We start from the raw sequence: 18,041 nt of genomic DNA, 5'->3' as shown, positions 1-18,041 counted from the left end.
GTCTGATCTCCCACAACATAAGCTGCCCTCACAGTTACATTACATAAATACATTACATTTTTGTGGCACGTGCTGTCAGATGCTCTCTCAGTGCTAGGATAAACCAGAGCTCATGGAAAACAGAGATGATGACAAGTATCATTAAATCTCCAAGTAACTTTTTTTTCCCCCTGAGATGTCCTTCCTGAAGCCACAGAGAAGGACACTCAATAAATACACGTGTCACCATCACTTACATCAGTAATCTAGCAGACAGGAGTGTGGGATTGACATGATGGCCACAGGGGCTGAATTTAGGTCACCTACCAAATGAATTAAAAGCTTCTCCTTATCTCACTGCCACATCTCGTCCTCACTCACATCCTTGTCGGGCACAAAGATGATGAAAACCAACCCACTGATTGCCAAGTGACTCCTAAACACCACAGTCCTTAATCAGAGTGCCAGAGCACATTAAACTGGTGCAGCCACAACAGCAAAGCTCCAGATTGTGTTTGTCCCTGTGTAGTTCCTGCTACAGAGCTCAGTGACCGAGATCTGTGTGAGCTTATCCTAAAAAAAAAAAAAAAAAAAAAAAAGAAACACAAAATCAACAACAAGTAGAAAACACACAGCAAAAGAAATAACCAAACAAAAAGCCAACAACAACAACAACAAAAAAAAAACATTTAAACTAAACAAAAACTCTAAAAAACAAAAGAGAGGAACCCACACATGCAAGATTTGGACACAGGCTTGCATCAGATCAAATGGCTGGTGATACCTCTGTTCTTAATTTCACCTCCACTTTCACTGCGAGAGCTGTGATGGCTTTGGGCTGAACAGCAGACTGAAAGCACAGACTGCCAAAGTCAAGCCCTTTGCTAGGAAAACAGCTCTCTTGTTCCCATTTTTTAGTGATTTATGGTTTTATAAAACACACGAAGTGCCCTCAGTGCCCAGATTTGCATGCACTCATTACTGATGTCCAAAGAAACCTGCACCCAACACAAAGGCACATCCTCACCTGAAATCAAGGCATGTTTTGAGTCTTCTTGAGGTTGAAGAACAGCAGATGAAGGTGTTTTCTGGGTGTCTGGGAGTATTTTTGCTGGACAAGGTGGATAAAACATGAGCCCTGCAGCTAAAGGAGCCCAAATCCTTCATCACTGAGCTCTCAGGTGTGGGAAGGAACCTAATGTGATGGGGTTGGGGTTGCAGTGCTGACAAAAGAGGTCTGGAGTTTTAATCAGGAACATTTCTTGTGTTTGGTTTTCATTGGGCACCCAGGAACTGACCCCATATGCTCAATATGCAAATTCATACTGTGCCAACAATCTCCTGGGCTTTCTCTCCTGAGTCAGCTTTGCAAAATTCCATAGTTTTGGCTAATGATTCTGATGAAAACCAGGAGAACATGCTTTGCTGCTGCCTCAGAAACAAAGTGTGAAACCTCCTGCTCTTCAAGGGCTGGTGTGGTCCCAGCAGCCCATCTCTGGGGGCTGGCCAGCCCAAACCAGTGAGGCTTGGCAGAAATCAAACAGAGGTTAAAATTACTGTCCAGTGGTTTGTGTTCACTCTGCTGTGTTAGAATGAGATTAAATGAGAGGAAGGAGGACTTCCCTTTTTAGGATTATCTTTTGTATTTTGGGGGTTTGGCCTTGGAGAGCTCTTTGAAAAGTTGCCAAAAGAGGCAGCAGTGTGTAGGTGTGTGGCCAGAGCATAAAGCAGCATCCTGTGGGGAGACAGGAGGGTGGGATGTACTGCCCAAAGCCCCCTGCCTGCAGAGGGAGAGGCTGACAAGGGAGGGGGGCAGTTTGTGAGTGTTTGAGGGCAGTTTGTGTGTGTTTGAGGGCAGTTTGTGAGTGTTTGAGGGCAGTGCAGTGAGTGTCTGAGGGCAGTTTGTGAGTGTTTGAGGGCAGTTTGTGAGTGTTTGAGGGCAGTGCAGTGAGTGTTTGAGGGCAGTGCAGTGAGTGTTTGAGGGCAGTTTGTGAGTGTTTGAGGGCAGTGCAGTGAGTGTTTGAGGGCAGTTTGTGTGTGTTTGAGGGCAGTGCAGTGAGTGTTTGAGGGCAGTTTGTGTGTGTTTGAGGGCAGTTTGTGTGTGTTTGAGGGCAGTGCAGTGAGTGTTTGAGGGCAGTTTGTGAGTGTTTGAGGGCAGTTTGTGAGTGTTTGAGGGCAGTTTGTGTGTGTTTGAGGGCAGTGCAGTGAGTGTTTGAGGACAGTTTGTGAGTGTTTGAGGGCAGTTTGTGTGTGTTTGAGGGCAGTTTGTGAGTGTTTGAGGGCAGTTTGTGAGTGTTTGAGGGCAGTGCAATGAGTGTTTGAGGGCAGTTTGTGTGTGTTTGAGGGCAGTTTGTGAGTGTTTGAGGGCAGTGCAGTGAGTGTTTGAGGGCAGTGCAGTGAGTGTCTGAGGGCAGTTTGTGAGTGTTTGAGGGCAGTGCAGTGAGTGTTTGAGGGCAGTTTGTGTGTGTTTGAGGGCAGTGCAGTGAGTGTTTGAGGGCAGTGCAGTGAGTGTCTGAGGGCAGTGCAGTGAGTGTTTGAGGGCAGTGCAGTGAGTGTTTGAGGGCAGTGCAGTGAGTGTTTGAGGGCAGTGCAGTGAGTGTTTGAGGGCAGTGCAGTGAGTGTTTGAGGGCAGTGCAGTGAGTGTTTGAGGGCAGTGCAGTGAGTGTTTGAGGGCAGTGCAGTGAGTGTCTGAGGGCAGTGCAGTGAGTGAGGGCAGTGCAGTGAGTGTTTGAGAGCAGTTTGTGTGTGTTTGAGGGCAGTTTGTGAGTGTTTGAGGGCAGTGCAGTGAGTGTTTGAGGGCAGTTTGTGTGTGTTTGAGGGCAGTGCAGTGAGTGTTTGAGGGCAGTTTGTGTGTGTTTGAGGGCAGTGCAGTGAGTGTTTGAGGGCAGTGCAGTGAGTGTTTGAGGGCAGTTTGTGTGTGTTTGAGGGCAGTGCAGTGAGTGTTTGAGGGCAGTTTGTGAGTGTTTGTGGGGGGAGCCAGGCTGCAGGAGAAGCTCCTGGGGATGTGAGCCAGGCCAGGCAGGTCAGGAGCTGCGTGCAGGTGGCACCAAAGAGATGATCTCTCCTTTCCCCATTCAGAGGGATATTTTAGAGTCTATCAGACCATGGATTAAGACAACCAATTTAGCCATGCCTCGCCTTGTACTCCAGCCTGTTCCATAATCACTGCAAGATAGAATTTGGCTTTAATCAGTTCTCATCCCAGGGACAAAGCCTGTTTTTACCCAGTGTGCCAAGACTTTCTATGAGATTAAAATTATGTCTCTTGCAAGATTGTCCAGATCCTGTCTTCAAGGGTCTCTTTCTAATTGTTTTCAAAGGCTGCCAGCCTTGCAGGGTGCAGCACTAACTTCAGAAGATGTGGGGTGGAAAAGTCTTTTTAAAATGATTTTTTAAATCAGAGGAAGAGAGGAGGCTCTTTAATTCCATACAGAAAATCACTGCTCCCTGCCAAGCAGCAGTGGGAGCACAGGCCTTGGAGTTCATGGTTCAAGAGTGCAATCATTTGACATGCCAGCACTGCCAGGGGCAAAAGGAGGGGAGCCCAACCTAGGCTGAGACTCTGTGGCTGACCCTCCAGGAGAAAATCTCTGTCTCCTGCCTCCACAGACATTCACTGCATTCACCTGGGCAATCAGAAAACAATAATAAAGCTATCAAGTTCAAAAAGTTTGGACTTAAGATTATAAGGTTGGGGAAAAAAAAAAAAAGAGGCTGTGGCCACCCAACAGTAACCCAAAAAGCTCTCACTGGGAATGGCATTTGGATATTGGAAGAATGTGTAAAATTTTGATTGGTTTGTTGGTCTCACTATTTAATTAGGACACTTAAAAATTCAGAGAAGCAAAATGACAATAACAGCAAGAAGCCCAAACACACCCTGCCCTGGGATAAGTCTGTTGCCTGGCATTGAAAAAGCCACCAAGTGACAGAATGTACTGTGGTAATTCATGTCTGTGACATTACAGTGATTGCCTTTAATGCACTCACCATAAATTACTGGGAGTCAAACAAAGCACTCTGAGGAGACAGACAGACAGAAAGGAACATTCAAGGTTCTTGATTATTTATCAGATGGCTGAAACATTCAGAGACCAATGTGAGAATTACATATCCTACCCAATGAATCACCTCATGGCAAAGGATTTTACATTCAGATGAAATTTCCACTAGGGGCTGGAGGGAAAGGATGTGCAAACAAGGTCTGTGTGACACAAAGAGGTTTCAGCAATGTAGGCAGAGAACTTGGATCCCTGGAAACCACACCAGGGATGCTTTATTAGAGGGAAGTTATCAGGCTAAACACATTTCCAAATTCACTGCTACCATCTTTAATTGAAATTAAGGACAGGTAAACCATATAATTTATTCTTGCCTTCTGCTTTTTTTCAAGACACTTCATGCTGCCACCTAAACAGCTTAAAGACTTTGCCTTCACATTTTGGGTCTCCCACGCCTCACAAATGCTGCACCATGAAAATACCACACTGAAGAACAGCTGAACAGAACTTGGTCTCAGATGACATTTTAAACCATTCAGGAAGCACTGATCACAAGCAGATATTTTCCAGTAGTTCTTTATATAAATAACATTTAAGTTTCTGCCACAAGTCACTTGTGCTCCTCCATTAGTGGATAACAACTGCAAAGTGCAGCAATTATCTTGTGAGTGCAGTGTGATGGGAAGAACCAGGTTGGGAGCAACAGAGAGCAAACAGGAGACAAAGTACTCACCTAATGTTTCTAAGAAACCAACATGAAAGGCTTGTAAACTGCTATAATACTTCCTTTTTCTCTATCATACTTAAATTTCCTTTGGATTACGAATTCTTCACTCGAGAGCACTGTAGACTTGGTGCTGGCTTTTTGCAAAGCCATTCTTAAAAACATTTCATCAAGGTGGGAAAAAAAACTTCAAAAAAATCCTAAAGCCCTGCATGTGATAGCAACCTTCTGACTGATGCAGCCCCTCACACTGGATTCAGTCTGTTCCTGACAACAACACATGCAATAATTTCTGCATGAGCCATGGGAGATAAGGACCCCCATGGCTCTGAATTGCCATCGTGCTGGACTGCATGTAAGTGATAACTTAGCATTTTGGGATAGAAAATACTGAGTATTTTACTCTCTTATAACCACCTCTTCATCTTAAACTTTCATGTGATAATTCAAAAGATTTTCCCCAGACCTTGTATCTTTAATAGAAGTTAGACAAAGCCTGAATCATCCTGTGTTTGGCAAATGTTTTGCTGTGGATGCATTTTTAAATAAACAACTGATGCAAAGCCCTGAGCACACAATGTAAGAGTGGGATGTGCTGCTGTAATTCCTTTATCCAAATATCTCAGTACATCTGTGGTGCTGCTGCATCACCTAATGTTAACATGTGCAATTTATAGGGAAGAAATGGAGAGAGAAAATGTGCTGAAATAACTTGCCTATAGCAATATGCTGAGAGATCCAGTGCCAGGGCTGGGAATTAGAGCTCAATTGATTGCTGGTATCCAGCCCCTTGCATAATTCACTAGGTCACAGTAACAAGATTTAAATATGGGACTAATTGAATGTTCATATAGGAATTGCTGCTCTTTTGGTCTGGCTTGATGCAAAGTTGGAGAGGGAGAAAGATACAGAGGAGAAAGTGAAATCTCTGGAGGAAAATCCAGGGAAGGGGGGAATAGCTGGAAGAGAAAGCTGCTCTGTCCTCCTCCTGTTATCTCAGTGGCAGGTTAATTCTGGATGACAATTTAAATGTCAAATGTAATAGATCTATTTCACCAGGGAAAAATTCCATCTTCACAATCCCTGCTGACAGAGCAGGAGCAGAAAGCACCTGGGCCCCAGTGGGCTGCTCTAGAGGAGAGAGCTGAGCTCCCCAAAACCATAAAACTGCCTCCAAGAGCAGGAACATCTCCTGAGGAGAGTGACCATGGACCCAGGGGTCTGGCTGAAGTCACCCTTGAGCTGCTGTGAATAATCACAAGCAGAAACATGAGATGGCAGAAAATATAAACATTAAGGTGCATGTCTCCAAAGGAAAATCCTCTCAAAGGTCTGAAAAACCCCAAATGGGTCAGGGCAGCTTCTCCCTTTTCTGGGCTGTCCATCACATCTGTGCAAGATTCCTCCTGGTTTTTTGGCAGGTGGTTTGAATGCTGCATGCCCTCCAGCTTTGCTCCAGCTCCTGATGGAGTGTGGAGTGGTTGTGCTTGCTGGGAAGATGTTTCCCAGAGCAGCCTGCCTTGGGAGCAGCCTGTGGCTAAACACAGCTCCACTGAGCCACTCCAGGTTTGCTGTCTGCCAAAGTACAACACTACAAATACTCCTAGTCCTCCCCACTGGAAAGCCAGAACAGTTTTTCCTCCTCCTCCATGGTTCTGCTGGCACAGGAGAGGACTCACATTGCTGCCCTGATTATGTGGCTTGTCCCCAGGGATGGATCCTGGAGGTGTCTTCCCCTACCTTGGCAGTATTAGAGCATATTCTTCCCAGAACTTTCTCCTGCAAGACAGCAAAGGAGCAAGGACTTTGGGGTAGGATGAAGATTTAAATTTTTGTAACCTCCAAAGCAGCCAATTCTTCCTCACCCACATGCTATTCCTTCAACCTCCCATTAATTTATACAGGACATCCCTGGAATACTGGAAGTACTCCAGGTGTGTTTCCCACTGTAAGACCTGCTGCTGCAGCTACTTTTCTTTTTATGCCACAAATGCCACAGATTCTGTCTCTGCTCCAGACTTCAGGACCTCTGGGATGGCCCATCAGGAACTCCCAGCAGTGAGCAGGTGATGTGTGTGCAGAGGTCCAGGCAGGCCAACACAGTTTGTTCTCCAGAGGTGGGTGCAATCAGTTCCTAAAGGTTTTGTATCCCAGTTGCTAAATCAGCACCCAGTTTTCCTAAAAGAGCATCTAAACAATTTCTGCCATCCCCCCTCCCCCCCAAAAAAGCCATTTGCTTGGACTGCCCCATGGAAATATTTACTTTTCAGAGTTTATTTAGGAGCAGGAGAAAACCACAGGTGTTCCCAATGGCAAAGGTGAAGCCTGCTCAGCTGCAGTTCTAAAAATCCTGTTTCAATTCTTCAATCCCCATTGAGAAGGTTTGATTGAGCTTGGTAATATTTAGGGTTAGTGTAAAAAATGAAGTTCCTCCATTCATGTTCCCTGCTCCCTCCCTCATCCAAAAAAAAAGCAAATCTAAACAAAAAAACCCCCAAAATCTCTGAACAAAATAAATTTTTAAAGTTCCTATTTAAAAAGAGAGAAGAATCTGGTTTGGTTTTTCTGGGTTTTTTTTGGCTTTTTTTTAAAATTCATCCAGTGAAATACATTTAGCAAAATTATTTCAGAAAAACCCCACAAGCACTTTAAATTCATCACCCAATGCCAGCAGGAGAGAGAGATGTCCTGAAAGAAAGGGAATATCTGTGCCCTTTTTATACATCACCACCTGGGGAGTCCTCCCAGTTGACAGACAGGCTGTACTGGTTGCTGTGCTGGAAAGTTGGACACACTGATGGAACAGGCAGTTCTTCCAGAGCCCTTGTGCTCAGACAGTTTCTGGGGTGGGATCTGTTTATGGAAATGTAAATCCCTTGGCTGGGCTCTGAAATGGCTAAGAAGCCAGTGACCAAAATCATTACAAATGTTGCTCATCTCCACAGGGTCATTTGGAGATGAGCAGATAGAACTCACCTTTGGACTGTCACCAAAGCAAAATTAATAATTATGAAAAATGACTTGGGCTTTGCACGACATCACAAATCCAGAGCACTATGTCTGGAATTGGCCTTTCCTCAGTGACAAATTCTAAACAGCAAACATTCATAACACAAGTCCATGAAGTATTGGCTGTAAAGGGTAATAAATCCTTTAGCAATACGAGGAGGGTAGGAAAAATCTTCCTGGCACAAGTATTGTTAACACTGTCTGTGCATTCCAATGGCAAGTGCAGCTGGATTCCCAGCTCTGGGGAAGGGTGCAAATAATTATTGTGAAAAATGTTATGCAAAATATTCCTTCCAGATAACTGCTAGCTGAGCCATACACCTGACTACTGTCTTTAAAATATTTACACCTGGAAGAGGTAAAGTAATAGATGTTTTTATCTTATATGTCAATATATCTCTACCAGGCAGAAAGGACACCTTCTACCCACGTGCAAAGGAAATGCATTTAATGGTGTTTCCTGCTCAAAAGCATTATCAGGTTTTAATTCATCTCCTCATGGGCAAGTATGGCTTGGTCCTCTAAGATCTTTGAATATTCAGGGTTATGATCAGTAGAACACTGACATCTGAGCACACAACCAGATGTGGTGAGACAACAGAGTGAGCTATTCTATGAAAATTACTGTAAAATGTAGAGAAAGGAAAGCTAATCTATCACAAGCAAGCACTGCTGGACATGGCCTGCAGCTACCTAACAAAATATAGAGTTTCTGGAGGAAAAAAATAAAGGTCTTTCACCTGAAAGCAAAAAAAACCCAAACCCAGACATGCAAAAAGTTGTGATCTGCAAAAAATACATATAGCTCAAAGTACAAATAAAAAAAATACTAAAAGCAGAGCAGAAAAAGGCAAAGAGTTTCAGTCAGGTTGAAAATACAGACAAGTAATAATGGAGAGTACAAAATTCAATGAAAACTTTATAAACTGCAAGAATTCAGCATAATAAAGAAGGCAACTTGAAACAAAGAAATCCCAAGTGTCAGGTACAGCTTTATTGTTGGACATTAATGTTAAAATTGTAAACACTGATATCAAAAGGCAACTTCATGTAATCACATTAGTGGGAGATAGGAATTGGTGGGGCTTTTCCCAGCAGATTTCCCCAGGGACTAACTCTTAGCTCAATATTATTTAATACTTCATCAATGTTCTAGATGTTCGTGTAAAAAATTCTGTAGATGACAGGATAGCAGAAGATGATCAGAAATTAGTTTTACAAAAGAAGCTGGGTTTGGGGGTGGGGATTTTTTGTTGTTTTAGCTTTGGGGTTTGGGTTTTTTTTTTAAGGATCACCATACAGGCAAATTGATTCTAACACAACTAAACACAAAGAAATCCTTCTGGAAACCAGGAAGGTTTCCAAAGAAATTGGAAGCCAAAGCATTATGAATTCTTGTCTGCCACAGAGGTCCTGATTCAACTGATCTTTGCTTGAGAACAAAAAGTTTAGTTTCATGGGTGCTTCATATTAACATACTTATTAAGCCAAAGTATTTGCATATGTCATTAAAAAATAATAAAAAACCTGTAAAGAGCTGTGATATGTAGCACAGTCACCAATCAAATAGCATCAGTCAAATTCTCAATAGTTTGCAGAGACAAGACAGCAAGTGCTTTTTGGAAGCCATTGCCTTTGTAAATCCACTCTCTACCCTGGAAATTTATTTTTCTAGACAGTATTTAGGTTTTTCAGTTCTAAGTTTTAAGATGAGCCAGCTAGAAGCAGAGAACAGAAAGATGTCTAAGTTCCCTTGATTTGTTCCCATTTTTACAGCCAAATAATAGATGTACTCTTGAAAGTTTCTGTTACTGATGAAACCCACATCAAATATCACTAAAAAAACCAAGCTCACAGGCAAGGCAAGTCAATAATTTCTCTCTATAATAGGCACTCCCAGCCTGATCCTGCCTGTCTAGGGACAAGTGATGACCTGAGCTGGCAACCAAAGTCACAAACACAGATCCTACCTTGTATGACAACTGTCCTTGACTATGTTTAATTACCTATCAAATAATCCTTTCAGTCTCACAGGACAGAGACTTGTTCAGCCTTTGTGTTCAGAGATGTTGCTGAGTGGCTTTTTATTGTTGTTATTATTGTTATTTCCCTGAAAGAAGCCCAAGAGGAGTTGTCTCACTTTCATGAGGAGGTCTGGGTCCCCCATCTTACACAAGCCTTTGCTGGCATCTTTGTCCTTGATTTCAATGTTCTTTATATCTGACGCCTCTGAACCAAAGATGTGAAGAACTTTCATAGATATAAGTTTCTTGAAGTTTGTTAGAATTAATACAATACATTTCCCTCCTGCTACATCTTTGCATTGTGCTGCCACTTCAAACACAGAGCCCACTTAGCTTCTTCTGGAAGACTTCAGATGTCAAGGCTATGAGAGTCCTCTTGGAGCAGTTACAATAAAACTCTCATTTCAAATAGATGCTATTAAACAATATCTTTACAGAAAAGACTCCCATTAAAATAACAAAAAAAAAGTTTTCGTTGTGAATTAATAAAGGTATTGCAGAGTAACGGGTTCTATATTGAAGAGAGGAAAATATTTGGTATCCTACAGAGAAACTGAGAGAGAACCAACTTATCTCAGTACTTCTGAAAAGAGATAAAAGCATCATCCCACATCTGTGTATGCAAAAAACCAAAAAAAACCCCCAAAAATACCCCCCCCCCCAAAAAAAACCCAAAACAACCAAAAAGCAAATACTGAGTGAAATTAAAGATTAAAGAAATGCAATTTAAAAGAAAAATGGAAATCAGACACAGGAAGAGCTGTTTGTACAGTGCCAACCCTGCATGAAATGTATCAATGACAGTTATGAAAACCTGCTTGAAATTTTTAATCTCAGGCACCAAACATGCAAAGACTGATGGGTTTTTCACTTTGCTTATGGAAAATTCTCTCACATCCCATCTCACATCCCACACACTGCTGAGCTCAGTGGGCTCCTGCACTCTGTATTTACAGTCTTGGAGGACTCATCTGCCATGGAAGGCTTTTCTCTCAATAACACCCAAAAACATGGCTGGGTTGAATTAAGAATTGGAAGAGAAGATCTGCACAGGAAGAGACTTAATGGACAAGGGCAGAGAACACTTAAATATTTAAGAATGTTCTTCATAGCTTTGAATTCTAATTAAGATAATTAAGTATTCTTGCTGACATTCTAATAAAGCTTTTTGAATTCAAAGAGCCATTTTCATTTTCTTTTGTTAGCACTCTGCAGTGAGAGGTTCAGGTATACTCACCTCAAAGCACCACCAGCATCCTCTAGGTCTATTCAGCTCCTATTTGGGAGAAAAAGGCAGCAGACAGTGACTGAAAAACAATGCCCAAGCCAAAAATAAGTCCAAAAGGTCAGACTAGACTTATCACAAGTTGATGTGATAGAAAATATTTAAAATTTTCCATTCAGCACAACAAAGTGCAGTTACAAAGACACCTCAGGAATTAAATGTTGCAGAGCAGGGGAGGCGCTTTAAATCTTGTTAGGCTGACAAGCATTTATTATTTTTTCACAGCAAAGGCAAAAAAGCAAAGAGGGAATTTCTCCCTAAGCATCCCCACCATTAACACAGGAGTTAAAAATAAAAGGGCTGCAAGTTTTTCATATGAACAACACTATCAAGGAAGTGTCAGACAGAAGATGCAGGCTGGAGAGATTTTATAAAGTAGCTCAGCTATTCTAATGGTAAAACTGAGCATCTGTCAGATGCCAAGGATACAAAGCCTTCCTAAGCTACATGGACATTGGTTCCTCATGTTATACAAAGAGTCACTTGAGAGGTTGGACACAACTCTTTGGCCTGTTTCAATGATTTAACATAATTAGATGCAATTCTCTCACAGAAGCACCGTCATGGAAAGTGCTCCTTCTGCACTGTCTGAGCATTGCTTGTTCTTATGGCTGGAAACAATCTGACCCCACAGCAATTCACTCCTACTGTATTGCTTAAAGAGAAAAGAATTGTAAGACAGAAGTTCACCTTCCTTTCCTGAAGATAAATGCCTTAAAATTACTTATAAGCCCCCAATGGCCTCCACAGGTCATGGGTTAGGCTCGTAGATGGAAACACAATCCTTGCTTGAGCTCCAAAGGCATCTACTGGGTGGCCAACTTGCCAGCTGGGATTTTGCTGAGCCCTTCCTGCAAACTGCATACAGTACTCAGGGGATATACTCAAAGTATAAAAAAGGCAAATCTAGTTCAACTACCTTGTTAGCAGCTGGCAAGTCTTTTCAAAGGTACAGCTAACTCTCCATCTTTGGATGGGTAGTTAAGTAATTTTCCTTTATTAATCCAATCCAAGGATAATTAGCAGTCGTGGAAGTTTGGCTTCCCTCCTACAAGCCCCATTAGTCCAGCTGGAAAGGAAACTTGAGATCTCAGCTTAGGGTCATTTTAATATCAGAACATGATTCACTTCTAAAAGGGGAGGTAGACAAGGGAGTCTGGCCTTCCAGTTAATAATAAAGTAATTATCAGGGCTGCACAGAACATTATTATGGAACTCAAAGGCCTCTGTAAGAAACCACTTAAATGAACAGGGAAAAACATCACCTGACCAACCCTATTGAGTGTAACATGAAGGTTATAATAAAAGTGATCTGCTTATGTGCCCAAAATCACACGTTCTGAAAAGCATTTCAAAGCCTTTGAGACATAACATTTACAATGATAAATGTGTGCCCAGCATGACACCCCACCCAGCCACTGAAATCGTGGGGTTTTATAATGGCATTTAAAGAGCAAAACTATTTTGTTCCTTTCTGAAGTTCGGCTACCAGAACTTTTCTCTGTGGGGAGCAGACAGAGCTGCACAACTTCCAGGAGGTCAAGTCCACAGATTTTAACTCCAGAATTCATGACTTTTCCCTCTCCTTTAGTATTTGGCATAATTTGGACAGAGCTGGGAGGACCAGAAGATGGGAAAACTGGATATATTCTAAAGCTTTGTCACAAAACAAATAAACCCCACAACCAGCACCCAGGAGGAGCCATGAATACTTAGAGCAGACAAAGGACTGATTTCTTCTCCTGTCAGACGTGGTGTGCCAAACAAACTGAGCCCACCAAGAAAGCAATGGGAGCAGGCAGGATGGACACTGCCCACCTGGATGCACAACTGCATGGCAAAAAGCATACCAGAGGTAAGTGCTGCACTTTTACACATTACACAGCAAAACCACGATGTACAACATCAAAAAAATTTGGGGTATAGCTCTGTACAACTCCAGCAGCCACAAATTACTTTCTGTAGCTGTGAGTGTACTCATACTATGGCAAGGAGAGACTATGCCTTCTTTATTCACTATATGTGATGAAATATTTACAGAGAATTCTGCTCTCAGCCATCCAATAAAGGCTGACTTGCTCCTTTGTCCTGACCACCATCAAATTGTCAAATCATGGACACAGCCTCCCACACAAGCCAGCTATCACTGGGGAAAAAAAGCTCAGCAAAGCCACTGATCATCCCAGCCCTTCCAATTAATGGGGTAATAGTCAAGCACCTCTATCACTTATGATGATTCAGGTGCTGGTCACAGCAGAGCCACCAGACAGACCTTCCTAAAGTGCTTATGATTGGCTTTTACACTGATAATTTCTGTTTTATTATCTTCAAATCATGTACTTTGTCCTTCTTTCAGCGTTTTCTCCAAAGCAAAGTGACAGCACTGCAACTTGCAGACAGAATTTGAGACAGATTGGAGAATGCAGTGAACTGACACAAAGCATGAAGCTCATGACAGGCTGACACAAGAATTGAAAGAAAACTCATTCACTGGAGAAGCAAACAGGTGGATATCTCTACTGGAATTGAAAAAACTCAGAGGAAAAAAATGTGACACAGTAAAACCTGGGGAACAAAAAGGGAGAGCACTCTGAAGGGTTTCAGGAGTTCCAGACACAAAATCTGAACAAATGACATCAAAGAAAGATCTTCTAACACAGTTGCTTTCTTTGGAGACTGAAAGGTTGATTGGGTGAGCTGTCTCCAAGGAACACAGGCCAAGAGGACTGTTTTAAAAACACTTTAATATAAACACAATACCCAGTTTGTTCTAGGTTACCTTTATGGGGCTTGCGTCCAGGAATTTGAAACTGCTGTCCTCCAGAAGGGACCCAACTCCTCCTCCTCTGAGAGCACAGGTTCTCCATGATGTGTTTTGGCCAGGAGACTGCTGACCTTGAGTACTGTGTGCAGAGCTGGGCACCACAATGTAAGGGAGATATTAAACTATTAGAGAGCATCCAAAGGAGGGCAACAAGGATGGTGAAGGGTCTGGAGGTCACATGAGGAGTGGCTGAGGGCACTTGGTCTGTTCAGCCTGGAGGAGACTGAGGAGAAACCTCATTGCAGTTACAGCTTTGTGTGGGAAGAGGAGGGGCAGATACTCATCTCTGGTCTGTGGTGACAGTGACAGGGAATGGCCTGAAGCTGTGTCAGGGGAGGTTTAGGCTGGATACTAGAAAAGGTTTTTCACTCAGAGGGTGGCTGGGCACTGAACTGGCTCCCCAGGGCAGTAGTCACAGCACCGAGCCTGGCAGAGTTCAAGAAGTGTTTGGACAATACTCTCAAACACAGACTGTGGCTCTTGGGGTGTCCTGTGCATGGTCAGGAGCTGGATCCTTGTGGTTTCCTTCCAAGTGAAATTTCAGAAGAAAACCCAGATGTTGCTAGAAACAAGCTTTGTACCAAACTCCAGTCCCCAAGGTGAAGGCAGTAAAGCATCACCATGTTTGAGAACCAGCCCTTCTGTTTCAAAGCTGTGTGAGTTTTACTATAAAACACACATTGCTGCTGGGTCCAAGGGGAGCCTTGCAACAGTGAAGCTTTTGCACTTATCTGCACTACAAAACCCCAGTTTTCATGATGAGTGCTAACATGCCTGAAAATACCATCCAACCCACCTGATGGCAGCACTGGAGATCACTTACTACCTGTGGGGTCATCCCCAAATCTGATCTCTCCTTGGGGAAATATGGGAACAGGTATATTTAAAATGAAGGCACAGATTAGACAAAATAACCTAAGAGACCTTCTGTTATTGAAAAATATCCAAGTTGTAAGGGACAATACCACAAATTATTATAAAAGATACTGCTGAACTTAGAAATACAATGATTGAAATGAATGATTTGAACTTCATTTCTCTTAAATAAAGACAGGAGCTCAGGCACCCCAGTTCTCAGCCCAGGCTTCCATTCTTTACCTCATTTCCAGCAGAAAAATCTGACAAAAGCAATGCATTACCAGGAAACAGGTTATTTATTTAACCAAATCAAACATATTGGACTGGTAGGAGCTCAGCTGTAGCTCCAAGCTGGCATGTTTCTGTGGCAGGACACAGCATTTTGCAAAAAATTCTTCCTGTGTGTATTATGTTTTTTTGTGCTTGACCCCAAGCAGAAGCAACCTTAGACTTTGGATTCCACAGACTTGTACAAAAGTCTGCACCCTACAGCATCCTTCACCAATTACCAAATTAAATTGCTTTATCTCAGGAATTACCCTCCCTGGAGGATTTCTGACCAACAGCAATACTGACAATATCATTTTTGTTCCCTTAATTTGCACATCTAGAAAGGAAAAGCTGAAGAGGCAAACAATAACCTCTGATATACAGCAGAAACAGCAGCAAAAAGGCATCACAAAGCCTCTGAAAAACACACTGGCACATTATTAGAGAAAGGAGACAGAAGAATCACATCACGCACAGCTCACCTTGACAAGGCTGACAATAAAATCAGTAAAACAAACAAAAAAAAGGAAGAAAGTCAGAACAAGATAGCTTTGTTTTCTGATTATTCATTCTAGAAGTTCTATTGATTTTCTACCAACATAAACTCCATAAACACCAAAAAAAAAAAAAAAAAAACAGTTGGTGTGAGCAGAGAGAATCAAATCACTCAGGAGAGGGACCTACGTGTTCCCTGCTGCAGTAAGAAGTTCTCTTGGCACAAAGAATCCAGAAAATGGTCTTTCCCAGGATTTGGCAACCACTTAAAGGCTATTCCAAAATGACTACAATTATATTTCCAATTTCAATTGTTGGCCCAGTCATCTCCTCATTGCATTTCTGCCACTAAAAGCATTTGGATTGTCTTAATATTGCCCAAAAAGAAAAGAGAAACTGCAGCAAATTATGCAGTAGCTTCATGCCATCTAAAGAGGAGCCTGAATGATACTTGGTTAAGTAGCTGCTAAACTGTAACTATGCTACGTTTACAGAACTTTACAAAAATGCAGTATTTAAAGGACTGCAAAAAAAGATTATATTTTCCTCTCACTGAAGTATTGAAAGTGGAATGTTCTCTGCTGGAAATGAAACGGTGGGCGTTTGATGGCATATTTTAAATAGTATTCTTCTTTGTGCATGCAGTGTAATGCTACCCAAGGGGGAGATTAAAAAAAAAAAAAAGTCTGCAATTTGCAAGTCCATTTCAAAGTCATATTGAAGATGATGTGAAATGCAGGATAGGATTCTTGAGAAAAATCTCCCTGGAAAATGTGTATGTACCTCAGGGAAGCTTTGGATTTGCTTCCCCACACTGGAAGGCTGTTCTGTCTTTTGACATTTCAATGTTGTTTACTGTTTGCATCTAATTTTTGAATTATTCTGTGGTTTATTACAATGGTGTATCTTTGACTAGCAATAAGGTGCTTCTCTTCTGCATCCTCCATGATTTCCAAAACTGTCTGTCTATTTGTCTTGAAACTTTACTGACAGTGAGGATAGAGCAGTTATTTTTACAAGGGATTCATCCAGCTGGCAGATATTACACAGGTAACTGGTATTTACATATCCTGCCCTGAGAAAAATAGGATTGTCCACTCCAGCCTGATAGTTCTGAAACAATTGCAAACAACATCATGCTTTTAAGGCTTTAGGTAGTCATCAGCAGGTGTAGGAGGGAATACTCTCCTTAAGAGACTTCTGGCTAAACAGGTTTTCTCTTTCCTTGGTGTTGCATTCCCTAAAGCATTACAGACCTGGAGAAACAATTTTCCTGAGGTCAGATTCTCTTCCTAGCAAGTGGATATTTAGATTCAGATTCATCACCAAATCTGATGCCAGAATCTTGCCCTGGAAGGAGGAGCAGGGATGGCTTCTGTCTTCACTTGCAGTGCACAACACATCTTGGTTATACATGCAAGCAAGCACCTGGATCTTGCAATCACATCCCACACATCCAAAGGCTGAGTACCAGTGATCCTTCCTGTCCTTCTTCCATGGCCACAAGGCTGAAATGCTTCATTACCACACTGAAATCATTAGATCTAATTTAGCAGGGCATCCAAGTGAAAGGAAAAGCAACCACAGCATATACTCAAGGTCCTTTCTTTTCCCTTTAAATCCTAATTAGTTTAATTTCACTAAATTTTTGCCAGACAGGAGTTAGACATGTCTCCTTACCTAGTCTTCTGTGTTTGTCTGTGTTAATTCTCCAAATCTTTATGCTGAATTTGTCTCACCAACCCCAAGGAAAGCTGTGACAACTAACAGGGACAAGAAACCTACAGTTTATAAGCTCAAAGCAGAGATCACGGAAAATTATGAAACCATAGGAAGGAAAAAAAAGGTCTCAAATATTTTATGTTGATACTTACCACTCCACTGTTTTCACATAACAGAAAACAGTGACAGCAAAGCTCTTCTGAGGATATCTAATCCATGACACTGAGATGAGCCCCTCCACCAGCAAGGCACTGGCACAGCTGTGTCTCACTTCACTCTGCATCAAGTGGGTTTGGTTTCTGGTACAAATGACCGACTCAAATCTGGCTGTAACTTGAGTCTGGTTTGTCCAATTAAATGAAAATTAAAATGTATTTTGCACTACAGTCAGATGACATAAAGCTGGGTTGCTTTCTTTTAAAACAACTCAATATCCTCCAAATATGAGAGAGACAGAAACCACAGTCAGACTATTATTTTGCACTTCGATCAATGCAACTTTGCAAATTCCTTATGCCAACAATTCTCTTTTAAACTGGTATTGGGTGAGATTATTAAAACAAAACCAGAAAACTAGGATCACAGTTTATGTTCCCAGCTTTTGCAAATGATAGGCTAAGGTTTAGCAGTGTAATAAACTATAATCAATAATCTTGCTGCTTCTGCAATAATGCAAAAGCACTATATAGATTATATCCACATTGCTTAGTCTAAAAATAAACATGTAGAAATTAAATAGGATACATAATATATAAATACATGATTCACTTATGAAAAGCAATTATTTGTGCTGAGAATAGCAAAAGTCCAGGTTGGAGCTAATCAAATAATTAAGAAGAAAGACAAAACA

Source organism: Erithacus rubecula, assembly GCF_903797595.1.
Source record: "Erithacus rubecula genome assembly, chromosome: 4".
In the NCBI taxonomy this organism is placed as follows: Eukaryota; Metazoa; Chordata; class Aves; order Passeriformes; family Muscicapidae; genus Erithacus; species Erithacus rubecula.
This window is presented reverse-complemented; position numbering follows the sequence as displayed.